General features: G+C 37.5%; 1 pseudogene; it reads left to right on the top strand.

Moving 5' to 3' along the window:
• The first annotated feature begins 9,133 nt into the window (after window positions 1-9,133).
• LOC103730148 lies at window positions 9,134-10,487 on the top strand (annotated as a pseudogene).
• Window positions 10,488-18,108: the final 7,621 nt, after the last annotated feature.

The following is an 18,108-nucleotide window of genomic DNA, read 5'->3' as shown; positions in this document are numbered from 1 at the left end:
GAGGTTTTAAACACTGAAAAAGATCTCCATTTCATTATTAAAAAATACAGTTTCATACAGAAAAATTCATTTTTAATACAATTGATACTAAGATCCACATGTGTTTCTTATCTCTAGATATCTGATTACTACTAGTCACAGTTACTTTCTGAGCTCCTTGGCATCTGAGCATGAATATAAAGTCATCAGGTAGATTTCAATAGTAATGTTTTTCACATCTACTAATTATTAAGGAGCAAATTTTTATGCTTTGAAGAATTATTGTTTTTCTTTTTTTTTATTTATTAATAAACCCACTTCCCAGGTAGCACCCTCCCATAGCCTCCCTCCCCCAACTACAGCCCTTATATTCTGATATCCCTGCTACTGTCTGCTGTGTTGTTGGCACCCCCAGCCATTCCCCACTACTTGCCCTTCTGGTGAATCTAGTCAGCCTATCTAGAGGTCTTTGTTTTAGGAGGGTCAGCTGTTCCTCATCTAGCGGTAATCAGTTGTCTATATTCCTTTGGATAACATTGGGGTCTGCTGTTCATTTTCCCAGTTCTATGCTGGGTTACTATCTGGGAATCCCTTTGGCCACTTTGGCCAACAACTCAAAAGAAGGTATCGCTTGTCTGGCATTGTTGCTTCTTATGTATCCCGTAGCTATACATATGGACTCATGAAATTATGTTGGCCCACTTAATCTTTGGTTATACTTTCCTTTGTGGTGTTTAAGACCATACAGTTGGAGCAGATAAACCAATTTATTTTTACTCTTAAGGTTAGTTAAGGATCTGTTCCTCAGGGGTCACATGGGCTTGGGAGGAGCCCCTGGCTCCTTTCTTTTACCAGTTCCACCTATGTGAAGATAAGTCAAAGGTCCTGCTCAACCATGGTTGGCTTCGCTTGGAAGCATGGAGGAAATGATTCCTCTGTGTTGACCCTCCTCTTTATAGACTGGACACTGGTTCAAGTTCATCTGGTGGGGTCTCCTTGGCCTCCTTGATCAAGAGGACAGGTGATCTACCACCATTACAGGACATTTTGAGAGATGCTCATAGTCCCCTGGAACTAGTTGACCTAAGAAGGCAAGGAGCAAAAAGCATCCTTTATGTCCCTCTGACCAAATTATTACAGACCAAGCCCTTGCGAAGAAAGTCTAATGGATTCTCTTATGAATATGTGAAAATTGCCCTGTTCTGAATTTTTTCTAGTTCCCTGTCTAGAACTTGTAATGCTAATTACTCTTGCCTTTACTTCTCTGTTACATCAAGGAACTGGCTAAGGAGTTAGGGTAAAAAGACCCCAAAGAAAAGTATCCAATTTCTTGGCTAAAAGTCAAAAAGTCCTTGGGTCTGTTAGCAACATACTCTCTTCTGAGGGGTACCTCTTCAGAAGGGGGAATATTAGAGTAGCCAAAAGCCCCATAAAAATAAATAAATGAAAGAAGGAAATAAAGAAAAGGAAAAGAAAAAAGTGATGGGGAGATATGGGAGGTGTTGGAAGGGAAGGAGTGGGCATGGATGTGCTCAAAACACCTTATATCCATGCATGAAATTCTCAATAAAGTTTTTGTAAAAGTTTTAAAAAGGTAGAAATTTAAATACTGACTAGAAGTTTAAGATTAGATATTATTCAGTTTTATATACAAAAGTTATAAGTTCTGTTCTTTAGAGACACATCCCGAAAAAAAAAAAAAAGAAATTATGTGTCTTGATTAGCGTCTCAGAACAACATAGAAAGAGCAATACATAGGGATGTAGCTATATCAAGACTGGGCACAGATTGATTATTATTGGAGCTAGTATGTGGGAGTTCAAAATAGTCTTCATTCTACTTTTCTATTGGTTTGAAATATTTCATACTACAAGATTTAGAATTTTAAAAACAAAAAACTTTGATTCTTCTTTTAAAAACCAGAAATCATTTTCCCCCATATACATGCTAGACTGGAAATGACTGTAAAAATGACAGCGATATAAAATGAAATTTTAGTGATGGACTCCAACAGAAGAACTCCATCATCATAACTCATCTCTCTATAGGTATGCCAACCATAATATTTGGACTTTACATAGTTGAAAAAAACCTCAATAAGATGATTGGGACAGAAAATAAACTCACAGTATTTTGCCTTTTCATTTAGTAATATTTTCAGTCTGTTTTATAGGAAGCGTTTTCAATATTTAGTGAAGTGTGTGTGCATCCAGGATTATACAGTCTCCAATTACACTGGTTACTTATGAATTTTCATATGTGAGCTAATATCATTTTGTAGTTTATATATGCATATTCTTGTGTTTCTTTAGTGTCAATGAGACAACAAATCATTGCTATGAGAAAAAAAGTTGTCAAGAAATTGCATTTGTCTAAGGAGGTGTCACACTTGGAGTTTTCTTTAAGATCTACGGCCTCTCTAACCATGTGTATTTGGCTATGTTTACACTACTACACATGAGTTTCCTCCCATTGGTTGGATTTTAAGTACAATTAGGTAGCTTTTGATTACCACCAAGATAAAAGTACCATTACTGTCCCAATATAGTTTGCTGTATCAGTCACTGTAGTGGTTATTAGACTTTAAAGGTGGGATTGGACCATCAATTGATCCTTTATTTACAGACAAGTATGCCAGGCACCACTCATCGAAGAAGCTTCTTTTGCTAAAAACAGAGACTATTACAGAGCTCCACAACTGGTCACACACAAAGATTAAGTGTCTGTAAAATGCCAAACCCTAAGTGGTATATCTACAATGGAACTTCTATAACAAAGCTCATAGAACATAGTGGAACAAGGGATAGAGAGAATACTAAGACATCTTTCAACTCTCATAAATGTAACAGGACAATGAACACAAAGAACCACAAACAGCCAAAGCATAGAGAATGAGTGTGCAGACTATAGGTCCTTTGACAGGACTCGTATATTAGACTGCATACACCCACGGCTCAGGGATCATTGCAGAAGAGGGGGCAAAAAGGTTGTAAGAGCCAGGGGAGGAGGTGCATGACCATATGGAAGTAGAGTCTTACAGGCTCCTGGGACCTTGCTCATATGAACTTACAGCAATGCAGACAGCATGCACAAGACATATGCAAACTCAAGCAGACAAAAACCCAGAACATAACTGTGGAAATGGGTAACATGCTCCAATCTTAGCCAAAGAACGATTAGGAAGCTGATTACTGCTGGGGGAGAAAGAGCTGATCTTATTTAAGGGAGTGAGACTAGATAGACTAATTAGATCTCAGTGGATGAACATGCATGGAGGGACATCTGGGGATACTACTTGACCCAATAGGCCTTAACATAGATGACAGAATTCATGAAATCCATTTGGGGGGGGGGTTCTATGAGAGAGTGCCAAAGGGGATGGAGGTATAAAGATGATTAAGATATTGTGTATGAAATACACAAAAATTCAGTGACAATACAAAAACATTGGCAAAACTCTCTCATGTTTTAAGTAAGCTTATATTGTGTTGGACTGCATTCATACTATCCACAGTCTCATGCGGTTGCATGTGGCCTGTGGACTATAGATGGGATACACCTGAATGATGACAACTCAGTATTATAATTTGAAAGCAATGTTTTTTATTTTGGTTTTTGGAGACATGGTCTTGCACTGTAAGTCCAGGCGAGACTGGTTCTTACTATGAAGCTCATTCTGGCTTTGAACTCAGAGCTATTCTCTGACCTCAATCTCCCAGTTGCTGGGATCATAGACATGAGCCACCACACTCAGCTTGAAATTAATTTTAAGCAGTGAAGTTTAACTGTCTTGCCAGTATTGGAGCCATCTGTCTGACTAGGTATAATTGTAGATTACAAAACAAGATTCGTATTGGATTTAAAGAATGGAATTTACTATGATGAAGCTCAGCCTTTAAAATAGATGATTATTTTTTCACATGTTAAAAGAATTTCTTAGTCACAGGCTTCCCTGAGGTAATTAAAATATGATTTAAGTTTTCGCTTTGAATGCATATGAAAACAAATATTTTAATGTTTTGAGGTGTATGAACACTGAGCTCACCATCCTTTCTTCCATGATTCCCTGCAATCTATGTTTTCACTAAAAATGAATACATGTTATATATAAAGTTATGAACAAGTCTCTTTAAACTTTTTTTGTTATTTATTTCATGCACAAATACAATGTATTTTGGTAATATTCACTAACTCTTCTTAGGTCATGCATATCCTCTTCCAACCTCATGTTCTTTATTTTTTTATAACCCACTGAGTCCAATTTGTGCTATCTATATACTCATGAGTCTGTATACTCATGAGTGGAAACATCCACCGAAGCACAGTTGATGTACCAGGGACCTCACCCTTAAGGAAAACTGATTCTCCTTCACCACAAAGCCATCAACTGTTCATAGTTTTTCAGTTAGGGGTGGGTGCTCATGAGTCTCTCCTCCCTGTACTAGAATGTTGACTGGCTTGATCTTGTGCAGGTCTTGTGCACAGCTGCTGTGAGTTCATGAGTACAGTGGTCCTGTCATGCCTTGAAGATATAGTTTTGGTTTGTTCCTCCATGATCTCTGCCTCTTAAGTCTTTCTGCACCTTTTTCCTAGATGTTCCTAACATGGTTCTTTTTTATGATGATCCAATCCGGCTTTTTTTTGTATCTATATCATAAAAATATTTACATTTATTTAGCATACCTTGCTTTTTGAACCAAGTGTACAAATATGCTTTACCACAATTTTAGTAGACTTCTTATTTAGTTTATTTACTCTTTTACAAACCCATACATAAAATTTATGTAATATTCTTTGATCAACCTCCCTAATTATCCTTTGTAATTTCTTTTCCCTTCTTACCAAACTCCTTTCCAAGTCTGGCCCCTACTTTCATATCTTTTTGTCTTTTTATTTTAGTGACTCGGGGCATTTAAATAGGGTTGTCTATATGAGCATGAATAGGGGGTTATTCCCTTGAGTGTGAGCAATGTGCCAGTGACCACACCACTGAATGAGTCCCCCTCACTCTGCAACCTTTAGCTGTCTGTAGCTCCTCTGGAAAAATGGGGCCTTATGAGTCCCTTCTCTATCCATGATGGCATGTTAATGTTTCTAGTTTTGTGTAGGTAGCCATTGTTACTCTGAGTTCATGGGTGCAACAATCATGCCATGGCCAGGATACAGTATTTTATAGTATTCTATACCATTGTCTAAGTCTTACATTCTTTCTGCTCCCTCTTCTGCAGTTCCCAGGGTTTTGGAGGGGTGATATATTGTAGTTCACACTGGCCTCAAACTCAGTATATAGCCAAGACTGATCTTGAACTTCTGATTTTTCTAGTTCCATCTAAAGATTTCTGGGATTAAAGGCATGTACCACATGCCAAGTTTATGTAGTGCTGGGGATTGAATCCAGGACTTTGAATATGCTAGTCATGCACTCTGCCAACAAAGTTATATCCCTAGCTATTAAGCAGAGTGTTTGAAAGAGTGGGTCAGATGCTATACATGGTAGAGGAGACAATTTTTTTTATTATAAACTATGTTTTTATCAGTTTTGGATGTACAATCACATAATAAGGCTTCTGTAGTCCTTCATTTTGTCATTTACAAAATGGGTATAATCCTAATCCTTGCCTTGCCTTCATGGGTAGTTGTAAAGACCATTTATTCTTTAGGAAGTCCTCCAAATCTCATTGCTGTCAGAAATGTAAATTAATAGATTCCATTTCAGAAGATTTCTGGTTAATTTGTATTTGATTCTACTCATGATATGTTTTCTGATAAAATATTGTGTCTCCATATTCTTGAACAAATTTAACTACTAGCTTTGAAATCATACATTTTTTATACATACAAAATTCCCATTTCCATATATGTTCTCTGCTTCTATTTTCCTTATGGTGGTAGTCATAGTTTTTTCATGCAATAGCCACATTTTTATGTATGTGAGAAAAACAGTTATAATAGCAAATGAGAGAGGGAAAATGTATACATAAGGAAGCAGAAATAGCAGATGAATGATATTTCTCTTTGAAAATTGATAAATATATTTAACACAGTGGTAAATGGTAAGGAGTAGATTAGCCACAAGTAAGATAGCACATTCTCTAGGCTTGAGAGGCCAGTAACCTGTCTTATGAGATTTGGAAAATTTATTCTGTTTGAATCTTGGAGTTTAAGATGTAGTCATCTTAATAGTTGCATTAGAATTGAGTTGTTAAGCTACTGATTGAGATTCAGGTATTAACAAAAACATGTTAGTATGAAAACAGCAGCAATGAACATGGATGGGCAGGTTTTTCTGTAGTAAGGTATAGAGCCTTTTGGGTATACGCCCAAGAGTGGTATGACTGGATCAAATAGTAAATACTTTTCTAGCTTTTTGATGACTGTCCACTGATTTCCACAGTGGACACTAGTTTGCACTAGTTTCCACTAGTTTGCAGTCCCACCAGCAGTGGATAAGAGTTCTCTTAGGGCTGGAGAGATGGCTCAGCAATTAAGAATACTTACAGTTCTTCCAGAGGACATGTATTTGATTCCCAGTACCCACATGGCAGTTAACTACTGCCCATAACTCCAGTTTCAGGGGACCCAACACCCTCTTCTGACCTCTGCAAGTATTGTATGTACATGGTCACTTATGTACATGCCGGCAAAACAGTCATAAACATCAAATAAAAATAATGAATATAATATTTTAAAAAAGTGTTTCCCTTTCTCCAAATCCTCACAGGCATTTGTCATTGTTTAATTTTTGTATCTTAGTTATTCTGACTGGGGTGAGATGAAATCTCAAAATAGTTTTAATTTTCATTATTTGAGTTGCTCAGCGTGAGTGCTGGGAGCTAAACTTGGGTACTCTGAAAGAGCAGTATATGCTCTTAACTACTGAATCATCTCTCTAGTCCTTAATGTATAATAGGTACCTGGAGCTGCTGTGAGGTGCTTCTCCAATTTCATGGCATTTATTTGTGATTCTTACAAGAGCTTTGTATTAGTGATATCCTGTTCTGATTGTCTTCATTTTGATGTATTTGGTTTTCATTTTATTTTTAATCCAAGACAGCAAGAATTTCTTTATTTCTCAAGTATTTGTTGAAGGTCATTTTTATGCCAGGACCACATGTGATAATGGTAAGCTAGCAAACATGTTAGGTTACGAGTTATTATCACAGAGGAGCAATCTTTCCCTGAGGGTTATCTGAATTTATGTAAATTCAGTTGAAACCGAATTTTGGTGTTGTGATTCATGGCAATTCAATCACTTGCAATATACCCCTTCTCCAACTCAATTCATCCCAATTTAAAAGATATTACATTGTGTATGATGGTGAAAGTTCATTGTTTCTTTTAAATTTCTTTTAAAAATATTTTTATTGAGATTTTGTGCATTTCATATAATAGATGTTAATCAAATCAGGCCTCTTCTCCCATCCATGCCCCCCATAACCCCTATCGGATTTCATGCATTCTGTCATATATGTTAAGTCCTATCCAGCCAAGGATTTGTACTCAGATGTCCCTTGGTGCAAGTTCATCCACTGGAGTCTAGTCAATCTAACTAGAGTAACTCCCTTAAAGAACATCTATTCTCCTTCACTCAGCAGTAATCAGTTTCCAACAGTTCCTTGCCTATTATTGGAGGCTGCTGCCCATTTCCCTTGTTCTATGCTCAGTTTTTATCTGATTGACTTGTCATGAGTCTTGGGCACGCTGTCACCATTGTTGAAAGTTCACATTTCTTTTTTTTAAAAAAAATTTATTTTATTTTTATGTGTATGAATGCTCTGTCTGCATTTGTGTAGGTGCACCTATGTCATGCAATGTCCACTGAGGCCAGACAAGGGCATCAGATACTTTGGAACTGGAGTTATTAACAGTTGTTAGCCATCATGTGTGTGCTGGGAACTGAACCCAGGTCCTCTGCAAGAGCAGCCAAGTGCTCTTAACTGCTAAGTCATCTCTCTAACGCTCCTTTCACATTTCTTGCTGAGATTGCCTAAGGAGTGAAGGCAAAAGTCAGTTTGCAAGTTTATAAATTCATGTCCTTGAAGCTTGAATGAAAAATGAATTCATTTTCTGTAGGGATTCCCTGGAGATTTGTTCCAAACAGATTTATTTAAGAATCTGAAATCATAATGGAACTTTCCTATTCATGACCATACACCTGACTCCTATATTCTTGCCTGCTTCAGCTCAAAACAATGCAAAATAGTACAAATACACTTTCCACCTAAAGTGTCATGTAGATGCCCACTGTTAAGTCTGAATAGCTAAAGTAAAATTGTAATTTGCATGTTCTGCCAAGGAGAGCCCTGATATGCTTTTGTAAGACTGTTGCAAATGTAAGCTTGAAATTTGAAAAAATAAGGATGAGTAGCTAGAAAATTCTGCTACTTTGAAAGAAGCAGAGAATAGAATGAAGCTATACTGTCTTCATAAAAATCTTTAAAATATTTTAGTTTCAAGAATTTCATACAATATGTTTTAACAATATTCAAACCTCCCACCTCCTTCTCCACCTCAACTTACTACCCGCACTTTGAATTCACACCCTCCATTATTATTTGTCTTTTTAAAAGAGGCCTATCAAATCTAATCTGTGTTTCTTAAATGCTCTTGGGTGTGGGTCTATCCCTTGTTTCTGGTCAACATATGAGACATCATACCAGTAAGGAGAACTGAATCTTCCTCTCTCAGCATCTGTCAATTGTCAGTAGATTCTTAGCTGGAGCCAGGATCTATTCCCACCCACTTCCCCCCATGCATGTTGGGCCCCTGTCAGGATAGAATTTGCACAGGTCTTGTGCACACTTCCTTAAGCACTGTGGATTCATATCTGCAATTGCTCTTTGGTGTCCAGATGACAGTTTCTTTCTACTCATCTACTACCTCTGTCTCTTACAATCTTCCTGACCCTTCATCTGCACTGTTCCCTTGGCCTTGGGAAGAGAGGATGCCATATAGGTGGTCCCATTAGGGCTAAGCACTCTGCAGTCTCTTATGCTCTGTATGGTGACCAGTTGTGGGGCTGTGTTAATCACCATTTACTGTAAGAAGAACCTTCTTTGGTGACTGAGAGATCTAAGGGTATAATAATATAAAAAAAAATCTGGATTTTCACTGGTCTTCAAGTTGAAATAGTATGCTTTGCAATATTTTAAAAATGTTTTCCGACTCTTTGCACCTGCTCCTCTGCACCTGCTTCCAACCTGCAGCCTCTCCACAGTTGCTGCCAGGAGGGAGGGAAATCATGCACCTGCAGGTTGGGCACGGGGGCAACCAGATTGGTGCCAAGTTCTGGGAGGTGATCAGCGATGAGCATGGCATTGATCCCAATGGCACGTACCATGGGGATAGCGACCTCCAGCTGGAGCACATCAATGGGTACTACAACCAGGCCACCGGTGGCAAGTATGTGTCCTGCATCTTGCTCATGGACCCGGAGCCCAGCACCATTGGACTCTGTGCTCCAAGCCCTTCGGACAGATCTTCAGGCTGGATAACTTTGTCTTCAGTCACAGTGGGTCTGGGAACAACTGGGCCAAGGGGCACTACGCAGAAGGTACAGAGCTGGTTGACTCCGTGCTGGACATAGTGAAGAAGGAGGCTGAGAGCTGTTACTGCCTGCTGGGCTTCCAGATGACCCCCTTCTTGGGTGGAGGGACTGGGTCTGGGAGAACTACCCTCCTCATCAGCAAGATCCAGAAGGAGTACACAGACAGAATCATGAATATCTTCAGCTTGGTGCCCTCTCCCAAGGTGTTGGACACAGTGGTTGAGCCCTACAATGCTACCGTTTAAGTCCACCAGCTTGTTGAAAACACAGATGAGACATATTGCATTGATTAATGAAACTCTCTATGGTATCTGCTTCAGAACCCTAAAGCTGACTACACCCATTTATATGAAATGAATCACCTCGAGTCTGCCACCATGAGTGGGTTAAACACCTGTCTGTGATTCCCTGGCCAGCTAAATGCTGACCTTCAGAAGCTGTCTGTGAATATGGTGCCCTTCCCTCACCTGCACTTCAGGCCTGGTTTTTCCCCTTGTCTAGTCAGGGCAGCCAGCAGTACTGTGCTCTTACAGTGCGCAAGCGCAATCAGCAGAAGTTTGATGCCCAAAACATTGTGGCTGCCTGCAAACCCCTGCCACATGCGCTACTTGATGGTGGCTGCTGTGTTCAGGGGTCACATATCCATGACGGAGGTGAATAAGCAGATGCTTAAAGTCCAAAACAAGAACAACAGCTAGTTTGTTGAGTGGATTCCCAACAATGTGAAAACAGCTGTCTGTGACTTTCCACCCGAGGGGCTAAAAAATGTCTGCCATTCATAGCATATCACAGTTCCAGCTTAAGGCCTTCCTGTACCGGTACATAGGTGAGGACTTGGACAAGATAGAGTTCACAAAAACAGAGCAACATGAATGACCTCGTGTCTGAGTACCAGCAATACCAGGATGCTATAGCTGAGGAGGGAGAGCTTGAAGAGGAGGCTGTGGAGGAGGTGGCCTAGAGTTGTCTTAGCAGCTAAAGCATGGGATGGGTGTGAGCTCTTTATTCACTCAAATCCGGTCTGCTAACAATGTCCACTGTGAACTTGCTATCCTGTCCTGACATCACTGGTACAGATACTACCATTAAAGCAAAAGTTGGGGTAACAGCAAATAAAGACCCAAACACCACTCAATTAAAGTGAGAAGAGATATCCACACCAAGAAACACCACTAAGGACATAACACCATATTCATAAGTCCCATCTCAAAAACAAAAACAATATGTCTAACTAAGACAATATGTCTCCTCCAGAAATTAGCACCCCCATAGTAGTCTTTCCTGAAAAAAAGCAGCTTAGCTGACGTACAAGACAATTATTTCCAAGTAATAATTATGTGTTCAAGGAACTCAAAGAGGACATGAATAAAAGCTTGAATGACCTTAAAAACACAGTCAAATGAAATAAGTGAAACAATTCAAGATATGAAATTAGAACTTAATAAAGAGACAGAATTGCTGAACAAAACGCCAAATTAAAATAAAATTCAAAATGAAAAACTCAGGAAATCACTTCTGATGGATCCTGAGGAAGCATGAGGCATTGCACTCAGTTTTCTACCCACTGATGAGCCCACCAGACTCCATTGGATAGTTCCCAACCCATAAACACAGATGACTCTGGTGAAATTCAATGAGCCATAACTAAAACAAGACATTAACAGGAGGTAGGTACCTGTAAAGAGGAGGGTGAATTGATGAGGGTGGGAAGAAGATAAGGGTGGAGGTAAGAGTAATCAGAATACATTATATACATGTACGAAAGTGTCACAGAATAAATTCAATTAATAAAAGAATTTTTAAAACTACCTAATCCCTTTTTGAAGACCAAGCTCTCATTTTTTTCCAAGGACATCCCACTATGTTTTATCTTTTCAAAGTTTACACCACTGCTCAACACTGCCTCCCTGAGTACTAAGCCTTCAACACATGAACCTTTAGGCAGATGTTCTTAAACTAATTTGATTATTCTGGAGTATTTGTAGTATTAATACTTTTCTTACAGAGTATTTTTGCACAAAGCTGAGTTTTAATGAGACTAAGAAGACAGTGAATATGACATAGTCACTTGCAAAAGGCCATTACATAAAAATCCTAATGGACCTTTTGTCTTTAGAACATTGATTTCAGGTACATTTTTAATGAGGTTGAACTCATGATGATTTTATTAGAAGTATAAATTGACTGTTATCAATAAGCAAGATGTTTCCCTAAAATCATTCTTAGGATAGCTATGGACAACATAGTACCACTATTCCCATACAATTTAAAGTATTACACAAATGCTATTCTTAGCTATTTATAAGGTATTTGTATTATCTTAAGCTACATAAAGAGAAAATTTTCCTCCCTGGAGCTTCACACATTCTAATTATTTCTATTGTCTCAGCCTTAACCTGATCCTTGCTAAGCAAATTTTACATCAGTCAAGCAAATATTCTTCCAACAGACACGCAGTAACTCAATATAACCAAGTTTCCCTTATTCTTAAAATTTAATGGAAGGTAAACTCTTTTCTTTCATGTTTCTTTCACTCAATCTAATATTTTTCAGTATAGATATCTTTTGCCTCCTTAACATTTATTCCTCGTGCTGGAGAGATGGCTCAGCAGGTAAGAGCACTGGCTGAACTTGCAGAGGACCTGGGTTCGGTTCCCAACACCCACATGGTGGCTAACAACCACCTGTAACTCCAGTTCCAGGGGATCTGATGCCCTCTTCTGGCCTCCATGGGCATTGTGCTACACAGGTGCACTTACATATATGCAGGCAATACACTAATACACATTAAATAAATAAATAAAAAGTCAAATAACTGAAAAATTTTTCCTAAATGTTTTATATTTTGTAGCTTTTGGAAATGGTTTTATTTTCTTTGTTCTTCAGATAGTTTGCATGGTGGTTTGAATGAGAATGTCCTCCATAGGATTCAAGTATTTGAACATATTGTCCCCAGTTAGTGGTGGTGTTTTGGGAGGTCTTAGAAGGTGTGGTCTTGCTGAAGGAAGCACATCAATGCGGTCAGGCTTAGAATTCTTAAGCCTTGCTGAAGGACTTCCAGTCACTCTCTGCTTCCTGTGCTTGCTTGAAGTTGTGAGCCTTTGCTTTCTGCTCCTGCTCTAGCTACCTCCTGCCACCATGCCTCCCTGCCATTACAGACTCTACTCTAATTCCCCTGGAACCATAAACTCAAATTAGTTCTTCCTTTTATAAGGTCCCTTGGTCACAGTGTTTTATCACAACAACAGAAAAGTAACTAAGATAGTTTGCTATTTATATGTAGAAATGCTGCCAAGTTTTTGAATGTCACAATAGTACTACATTCACTCATTATTTCTAATCATTGTTTTGTGAAGAATTTAATTATACATACACATATATTTGCTATCTGCAAATAGGGGCAAGGTAACTTGTTTTTCAAATTCAATGCCTTTTATTTCTTCATCGTACTTAATTGCTTGACAAGGTAGGCTGTTGAGCACTTTAAATTGAGCTAGTGTGACTGAAGAACAAAATTTTACATCTTGTATTCTAATTAATTTAAATTTAAATTTAGTTATCTACTCACAAGTGGCTAATATATTGAACAGCCCAACTCTTAGGGGCGGTAAAAGAAAATCTTCTCTCACTTTTTAGCTTACCTGAATTGTATGACTGTCAATGAAAACAGTCTCCTTCAGTTTAACAAATGGAATGAAGCTAAACAGATGGGAAACTGGTTACATTTTCCTGAAGGGGCTAAGGAGAATTACTCCCTATTAATGTTTCAATTTTCTAGTTACAGCAAGATAATATCCTTATTTGGTAGACAATGTACATTGGGACACTGTTTATAATACTTCTTTTACTTCATTATACATTTACATATTTACCTGATTTCATATTTCTTCAGCTCTTGATTTTGAATTTGGGCATTTGACTTCTTTTAACCAATTAAAATTACAGCTGTGATAGAAGCATAGGTTTTTAATTTGCTTCATTGCCTGGGTTTGCCAGTTATGTGCCAGTGATTACTATCTAGCCCAAGTCCCTTTGGGCCAAGAAAAATGTGAAGATATATCAACATAACTGAAACCAACCTAGAGACCAAAACCTAGTGCCTAGAGTCCATTCAAGCCCAGGTCAGGTATAATCAATATGTATACCTGTTTTATGTCACATATTTTTGGCTCAACTTGTTACTCAGCATTACTGTAACATAGCTAACTAACACAAGGGACACTATATGAAGCATTTATCCTTTCTTAGAGGTCTTTTCACATTTCTGAGCATTCTATAATTCTTCTGAACTTTCTGGGGTTTTTTTTCACTTAAGATGGGGGAGACAAGATAGATTATTTGCCTCCAAAGCATGTTCTTTTAGTAATGATAAGAACAGGGAGAACTTCAGAGTCTTAGGATTTGTGTAACTGAAATTGCACAGCTCAGTAAAGAAAGCAGCTGAGTAGATCTCTTCATTTTTTTAAAAAATTCTATTTTTGACTTCAATGATGTAATTTTCTCCTTCCTGAGTTCTCTATCAGGCAGGCTTTGTTACCAAGAAAGCAAGGAAAATGTAACTATCTTACCTTCCATCCGAAGCAAGTGTGATGAAAACCAAAGATGACCAATCTTTTCAGAAGCCCAGAGTATATTACGTGGTTTTAATCAGAGTATATAATGTGGCTTTAACATTACTTTTAACAAAAGTAAATGCAAATGCTTCTCAGATGGGCATTCCCTTTTAAGCAACTGAGGGAACATGTCATCTCCTCACCTGTGGTTTCTCTGCATGACAATGTTGAGTGAGTTTTTCTCCTTGTGGTTTCTGTTGCCTTTGGAGTATTAATGATGCTGGAATAGTATTGTACTCTCCCCCAGGTGCATTGATTTTCCAGCTTGAATTGATGTAGTCCCACAAAGAGAACACCTCACTGTTCTTATCCTTTTGGTTGCTCTGTTTGCTGGCCCAGTCACTCTGCTCAGTCTAATGAAAAATATGCTGTCTCTACAGGAAAAAAAGTAAACAGCTTTTCAGATATGAAAAAGTTTCCTGATGTTGAAGCGTAAGAATAGGCATGTACTGAAAGTTTAAGGTAGCTCGACTTTAAACATTTCAAATACAAACTGATGAAATTATCAGTGGAGCTGGCACAGCAAAAAAAATGTGATTTCAAACTCTCTGCTTAGTATAAAATGGAAATCATACTTCTCATAAGCTTCAGTTTGACAATGCAGGCTGTAAAGAATCAATATTAGCTTATTTTCTCTATTAAATAGAAAGTATTTATAGTCCAAAGATAGCATTAAATTCAATCAGTTATCAATATCTATACATGGAAATTTTTTTCCTTCTGTGTACCCTTATTTCAACTGTTAAACTCAATTATATTTTAATTATTTGAAGAGTACATACAGAACTTTCTTCTATGTCAATGGTAAGTCCACTTATCATGATCCTTTGGGCCTTTGATCAACTCTTTTGCCTTGAAGCTAAATAGTACTGAAATCAAGTAAATACACATAACTGAGTTTGACAGGGAGGTGAATCTGGTAAGCCAAAGAGGTCAAATCAAAGCAGGTGGCTAACACTCAAAGGTACAAATAGAAAGTGGCAGGATTTACTTGACAGGTAAAGGGAAACTCAATTCAAGAAATCAAGGTAACATCACAGGTAATTGCTGAATCAGGCGTGCTGGCAGAAGCTGCCATTTCTGTGCCTGAAGGAGTCCATTGTAGGAAAGAGCCACAGAGGTCTAAGATAGGATCTATCCTCAAAGACTCTTACTCAAGAATATGAGTTCCTAGAGAAAGGTGTTATCTATTTCTTCACTATTCTGAGGGCTTTTCACATAGAAACTGAATACATTTTGGCAGTATGGAAAAAAATCCAGGTTAAGCAGATACACAATATTTTTATTAATAAAACTATTCAAGTAAATCAAGTTATGGAAAGAAATTATTAAGTTGGATATATAAATGTTTATTTGTATGAACAGAAAAGACAAAATCATAAGGGGGAATTGCATTGTTTTGATGGAAAAATACCGGTTATATCTAGAGTTTTCGGGTAGCAAACTGAGCAATGTGTGTTAAAAAAAAAATGCCACAGCTATTCTCTGGAGGTTAAAAATTGTAGTTCCCACTGCTATGAAAAGGAAATGGATTTATAATATACCCTGTAGGGTCTTTTTAAAGAGAAGCATTTTGAAAGGAGAACACACTACCATATAAGAGCCAAATTTTCTTATCACCACTTCGGTTACTACTTCCAAGCCACAGAAAAGCATGTTCATAAAAGGAGTGTGCTTTGCAGATGGGCTGTTGAGGGAAGTTCATTTGAGATATTCCATGTACAAGCTGCCTGCATTTAGTGTCTTCGCCCTGAAACCCAAAATTACTACTGTCACCACAGTATATAGTAAAACTTTCAGGTAGATCAAGAGCACAGAAGGAAGAAAATGTTAAATGCTTTTACAGTGGTCTAATGATAACAATCCAGAGCATTATTTACTTTCACAGCAAATCATAGTGTAAAAATCACAATACACATTCCCGTTACTGACCACTGTCAGCAATCATCATTTTATGTTGGCTCTTTTTATCTCTCCTTACAACTGTAGAAAGCTTGAACTAAATCTTCTACCTGTGAATGTCAGTTCTATTTTGGTCTCCAGGTTTCTGGAAACCACTTGAATTCTGATGCTCATATTCATAACTATATTCCTGGTATGCTTTTTACATACACATCTAAAGCAGGGGCTGGCATTTGTATGTCCATGAGCTGAGTGAATTTGACATTTAAAAACCTTTAAAGTCCAGAGAAGAATAATATATTATGACAGAGATGGAAATTAATGAAATTTAAATGTTGATGTCTAGACATATATTTTTGAGTTTTTATTTATTGTGCACATGTATGTGTGTGCATGCAAACCTGCCATGGTGCATGTATGAAAGTCAGAGGACAACTTCCACAGGTCAATTATTGCTTTCCATGTTATTAAGGCAGAGTCCTTCTTGTTATATCTGCTGCTGTGTTGTGCACTGCAGCCCTCGAGTTTTCAAGAGAGTTTCCTGTTTTCACCCCACATCTTGCTGAAGGAGTACTGAGAGTACAGATGTGGACCATCTTTGACATGGATTTCAAGGATCAAACCCAGGTCATCAGGTTTGTATGGCTAGGGCTTTTACGCTCTGAGACATTTCCTTGGCCATATACATAAAAATTTATTGGAATACAATTATGCTCACTAGTTTATGTATCATCTATGACTGCTTTTGTGCTTAATTTGATAGAGGTGGGTAGTTTTGACGGAGGCGTTATTACGTACAGAGCCAAAAATATTCACTTGCTGTCTCTGTACAAAAAATATGGTCAACTATCATCTAGAGCATAATTATTGCTCCTTATTTTTTAGTTATTTATTTAATAAACACATAATTAGAAGAAGCATTTCACTACAACAGCATTGACATATTTGACATATTCAGTAACAATTTCCAGAGCTAAGGTGCATCTCTTTCAAAATTGGCTGTAAATTTTAAGGTTTACAGTTGAATTAATACAGTTATACAATATTGTACTCAGTATAAACCCTATAAGACATAAAATTAAATGAGGTTTTAACCTTTAAAAAAGATCTCCATTTCATTATTAAAATACAGTTTCATACAGAAAAATTCATTTTAATGCAATTAACACTAAGATGTTTGCACATGCATTTCTAATCTCTATATATCTGATTATTACTAGTCATATTCGGTTACTTTCTGAGCTCCTTGGCATCTGTATTGCTCCTTATTTTAAAAACTGCCTTTTCTCAAAGTACAATTCAATATTTCAATATGGATAAAAGGTAAAACTATAAATTTTTACCCATGTATTAACCTATGTGACCCCACACATTCAGATAATGATAAAGAGTATTTTCAATATGCTGGAAGATTACCTAAGAGTGAACACACCCTCCCCAGAGTTATTTATTTATGTCCTGAGGCCAATAAGCTATGATTCTGCTTGCTTTTGAAGTTTATATCAGTGTAATAATATAGTGTATATTTTGTCTGGGTCCCTTTGTTTAACAATATGCCTGTGGAATTCATGTTGTTGCATGTGGCAGTAGTTGTATTACGATTAGACACTTTCTCTACTTATTGGGTATTGGGCAGTTTTCGCTTTCTGACTTTATGAATTCAATGACTCAGAACATTCTTGGACATGTATTTTGGTAAGCAACCATACACACACACACAGCAATGTGATACATATCCTTAGAGCTCCTAGGATGTTCATTATTCTTTTTTTAACTAGAACTTTAGATTATCATGAGTAAGATACAGTCAACTGAACCTAAGTCTAGGTCACTAGACACCAGTGGATACAAATGCTTAACTGGATAAAACTTAACATATATGACAGAATGAGTGAAATCTGGTGTGTTGGGGGAGCTATCAGGGATGGCAGGGAGATGGTGTCTAAATTTGATTAAGAGTTATTCTATGAAATGCACAAAAGCATTATAAAAATGACCACACTATCAAAAGCAGTATATGGATTCAATGCAACACCAACAAAAATCTCCATGACATTCTTCATAGTA

Source organism: Nannospalax galili, unplaced genomic scaffold (assembly GCF_000622305.1).
Source record: "Nannospalax galili isolate Female #2095 unplaced genomic scaffold, S.galili_v1.0 scaffold1053, whole genome shotgun sequence".
NCBI classification, from domain to species: domain Eukaryota; kingdom Metazoa; phylum Chordata; class Mammalia; order Rodentia; family Spalacidae; genus Nannospalax; species Nannospalax galili.
The sequence above is the reverse complement of the archived record's forward strand: the minus strand, read 5'-3'. Positions and strand labels throughout refer to the sequence as shown.